The 5000-nt window shown below is 39.7% G+C and overlaps 1 protein-coding gene across 1 annotated transcript in view; it reads right to left on the bottom strand.

Moving 5' to 3' along the window:
- Window positions 1-5000, bottom strand: part of LOC138044632 (uncharacterized) — a 38747-nt gene that overhangs the window by 23163 nt on the left and 10584 nt on the right. The window lies entirely within an intron of this gene.

Here is a 5000-nt window from a genome sequence, read left to right as displayed (position 1 = left end):
GAATATTTTTTCTTTTCTTTCCGTGGAACAAAAAGTGAGTGGATCGCTTTGCGAACTGTGAGAACATATCGTGACTCGTTCCAAGCCTTGTTACTTTAATGTAAACTGTTTTTTTTTCTGTCAGTCTTTCTATTATGCATACTCATTCATTCACAGTCTGGAATGTGAAAAATTACGTTTGGTTCCCTTGTCATTTCGGTCCACGCTAATCAGCTTTACTCTGGTGTTCTTCTGGTTTATTCTCCCTTATCCTGGTGTCATTTCGCCTCGTTCCGGTATATCCCAGTACCATTCATGTTCATTCCGTTTCATTCTGGTGTCATTTGGCTTAGTTTGTTCCAGAGTCATTCCAGCATATTCCGGTTTAGTCCATTCCGTCCATTCCGTTCCTGTGTTTAGTAATGCCCGTATAATTATAACACCTGTGTGTCAGCTTGCTGTGCTCGTACTTGACTACACGTAGCTTTTGCTAACTGCAGGCAGTGCATATTTCTTTAATATTTCATTCTTTTGTAAAAATAATGATGGAAGGTTGAAAATGTTCACAAACAATCCTAAAAAGCCACATTTTGTTCTTAACGAACACTTACAAACTCTGCAGAACTCGTCAACCAATCTAACGCTTTGGAGTTTTCTACCAGCTTTCCATTGACATATATTATATTATATATCTTTCTTTACCCTTGGATTTTAGAGTAGCTGGGTATAGCTAATATCTCCGAGCATTTACCCTCCCAACCATGATACATCACAGAAGACAGACCACAACACCAGGAACTACATGCCCTACTCTTTGCGACAAGTGTGTGGGTTCCTTTACGTCCCACAGGATTATGAGCATTGAAGGGTTGTGAGACGGGGCCTATGGTTTATCGTCCTTATCCGAGAAGACTAGAAAGTCTAACCATTTGCAGATGTAATTACAAAGGCAGCACTTTCTCCTCAGTAATTTAAAGACCCTGAGTGTTGGTCCAGCTGGAGTTGAACTCACGACCTCCCGCGTGACAGCCCGGTGCTCAACCAACTGAGCCACCAGTGCGCGGGTCTCTCAATTCACAATCATAACAAAAGCATGTGGGCACGCTGAAATAATTTGTATTTTGAGGTTCATTCTGCATTGATGAATTGACAGCTCAGTCAAGCGGAAGAAAGAAGGATCTCAAATTGTTGAGAGCACTAGACCATTTCAGGGTTTCCTTTTCCCTGCTTGCTCCAATTCCCCAGCTGTTGACCACGCACCATTCAAAACACAGAGTCTGCGTGCAGGCTAAATCAAAACAGCCTTAAAAAGGGATTGGCTATTCATCGAGTTACGAGTTGAGTTGAGTTTGAGTTGAGTTTGAGTTAAGTTTGAGTTAAGATTGAGTTAAGATTGAGTTAAAGTTTTTGGCGTTTTTCGGAATTAAAAGTAGTAAATATTCAGTACAAGTCACTTCGAAAACTGTTTTCTTCGCGTTGAAAGATATATTTGCATAAAATTTGGCAAAATGCCATGGCTTTCCAATGATCAAAACAATCTTATAATTATTACACCTTTCACGGTATCATTCTCGTTGCTGCTGTTAAGTCTATCGACGTCAAAACGATGTCTTCTTAGAGGGATACATGGGCTGTATTGTTAAGCCAGTTACAGCCGGCCTGGCGGCTACGATGAACCGTATTTGTCGTCCGGCATCATGGTCGATCAACACGCCGTAAACGAAAGAGGGAAACATTTGGCGAAGTGAGCCAGCATTACGCTTTTCAGGGCTCAAAGTTAGCGACCAAATGGTCGCATATGCGACTAAATTTTCAGTTGTGCGCCTAAAAAATCATGTGTGGTCGCACTCGCACGCCTTAAACGCTTAAGTACAGTGCGACTGAATTGCCTCTCTGCTTTCTCACATGCCTATACTTGCGTACTCCGAGTGGTAAGTCACGAAACAGAAGTATCAATCAACAGATATAAAAATATATTTAACAAAATCTGACCCTATATAATAAAGTTACATTATTTCCTTTTATCGGTGTGTGTTTATTTGTCGTCAGTTTTCTCAACGAATTCCCCAAACGCCGGTCAAGGTCCATTTTTCCTGTTGATGTTTTATGATTCCATCCCGTACTCTTCTGTTTTTTAAAACTCCGCTGAAACATGCAAATGAAGACTATGCACAAAGCACATGCTTATTGCACGTGTTAAAGGTTTGTGATAGTGGAAGGTTAAGAGGGGGTCAACAATATGATCCTTTTTTTTCAAGGTAAGAAAATTGTTTAAAAAGTGAATTGTAACCCAGTTGAGTCATCGCGCTTGTATTGTCTTGTAGTCTGTAATTTTCTTATAAAAAGCCAGCCTTCACATTCTACAAAAGCAAGTACATTTGCCTCGAATGATACTGCATCACTATATCAGTCTGCGATAAAATAAAGAGGATGACTGAGCAAGAAAAAAAAAAAGAAAAATATACAAACTTCAAAGAGCGGGGTTAAACTAATTCGAGTAGCTACAGTGGGATTCAAAGAATCAATCTTTCCCCCTGCATTCAACCGCTTCATCCTTAGTCAATGGTTCCCTGCTAGCAGAGCTCTCTTTTCTTTGTGTTCACTGGGTTGACGAGTACAGGAAAAGAGACCTCTGCGATGGGTCGAAAGCATGTGTGGCGGTTACTTAGCGACTGAATCTTCATGTCATGCTTCATGTTGTGCAGACTCACTTAACAACAGCTGCATTCCTTTAAAGGCATGCGCGAGACATAGCGGCCTACGACAACGACGTCAAATGCGCAGAATTTATTTGCCATTTACGACAGCATAAAGTCTGATCTTGGTGACCTGACGCGTCTATTATCAATTATGAAGTTGTGTATATATCCCGGTTTTCAAGTATATTTTCTTTGGTTACAAGTGTACTATACAAAGGAAATACATGATGAAAACTTTTCAGTTATTTCGAATGTTCTTTAACATGATGATAACATGTATTAGTATCACTCAACTAGTGGACTAATGCAAATCATGCATTTTGATTGGCTACGCTACTAGAGGACTATTAGTAATAGTCCTCGAGTAGCGAAAAGCGTGACACTTTCTTTCATTTAATTCCCAATTAAATATTTCTTTAACTTGCATTTGCTAACTTTATTATTGCCTTTTCTGTCCGACTAGTTGGCTGATACTAAAATAATTAGACCCTTCGCCCTCAAGGGCCACGGGTTCAATAGCCCATTCGGCGTCGCCTCATAGGCTATTGATGACCCGTAGCCCTTAAAAATCACAAGACACAAGAATTTTATCGCTGTCTCAAACAAAAAGTCAGCCTTACTAGTTAAAACAACAAACACGGGATTAAAATAAAATACAAAAACTGAAGATGACGTAATAATGTCTTAAGTTCTGCTTTTCTGTTACAAAATGTGCTCCCAGTATTTTAAGCTGTGCGCCTAGAAATATACACGTGGTAGCACAAGTGCTCCCAAAGCCAAAAATAAACTTTGAGCCCTGCTTTTTGCTCATAATCGCTGAAATTCTAAAAATCAATGCGTCAAACACGAGTGTTACATTTGCTAATCACCGAAATTTTGTAATGTTGGCAGTTAAACGAGCCGAGCATTTAAATAAATGAAAATGTTTGACCTAGTCACACATGTTGGAAAACCATTTCACTGCAAAGTTGAAAGACACAAGATGTTGAAAGTAATGCTTGATTGTTTCGCCTGGCCTTGATGGTATTACATTTCTCTTTTAAGTGCTATTGAGTGGTAACTTAAACTGTAAGTTATGAAATTAAATGCACGTTAATCCCTACTTCGGTCCGCTATGACGTCTAGTTGTCTAGCTAAAATCCCAGCCAAAAAGATGGTGACACCAACCCAAAATACAACCCCTTCTTCAAACTGCATAAAGCAGTTTACAGCTATTACTCATTGTTTATTGATTTACTTGTCAATTAATTTGGTTTTTCGTGAACGGTTTCTTTTGTTTTTGTTAGTACATAAATGAAAACTGACAAAGGCACTTCTCTTCAAAGGCTAGGATCAGTAAGGGAAAAAACGCATTCCAGGTTCCGGATTCTTTATTTTACATAAACACTCCTGCAGCTCACAAGTTCCGATAACATTTTGTCTGGTAGCCGATCACGAAAACCACGCTGCTGAATGACAAACGGTACGTTTCATCGTTTAGCCGCCAGGGCTATAAGCTGGCTTAACAGTAAATCCCATCCTTAGCCTTACAAGAAGACATCTTTTCTGCGTCGATAGACTTGATCGCTAAAAGGAACAACCGCGCGCTGGTGGATCAGTTTGTTATGCAGGAGATCGCGAGTTCGACTGCGGCCTGTCCCTCAAAACTCAGGGTCTTATAATAATTGAGGAGAAAGTGCTGCCTTTGTAATAACATCCGCAAATGGTTAGACTTTCAAGTCTTCGTGAATAAGGACTATAAATCGCAGGTCCCGTCTCACAACCTTCAGCGTTCATAAACTGTGGGATATTAAAGATCGCACACACTAGTCGAAAAGAGTACGGTGTTGTGGTCTGGTCATTTCATCAGCCATGTGGTCGGCTTGGAATAATCTTCTGAAGGGACTACTGATTGATGAGACCACATAACAGCAAAACAGGCAGTAATCAAATCGAAGGAGTCCAAGTGCTGAAACTGGTAAAGTGTTAAACAAGAATACTGCCGTGCAGGAAATTTCAAGATTGTTTTGATCAGTTTAAAACCATTTCGCAAATATACACCTGTGCACTTCACGAAAACGGTGTTTGATGGTCCTCTCAGTGTCTTCTACTTAACATTTATTAGATTTAAGTGCCAAAAATGCAAAAAAAACCGTAACTCAATATTAACTCAATCTTAACTTAAACTCAACTCAAACTCAACTCAACTCGTAACTCGATCAATAGTCTATCTCCCTTAAAATGCTTGTAAGGAATGTTGGGGATAGAGAAACTGGGCATTACCAAACACAGGAAAGGTACAGAACAGAATGTACTGAAATAAACCAGAATATAATTGAACAA

Source organism: Montipora capricornis, chromosome 4 (genome assembly GCF_036669925.1).
Source record: "Montipora capricornis isolate CH-2021 chromosome 4, ASM3666992v2, whole genome shotgun sequence".
Classification (NCBI taxonomy): Eukaryota; Metazoa; Cnidaria; class Anthozoa; order Scleractinia; family Acroporidae; genus Montipora; species Montipora capricornis.
Note: the sequence above shows the minus strand (reverse complement) of the source record. Positions and strands in the feature narration are given on the sequence as shown.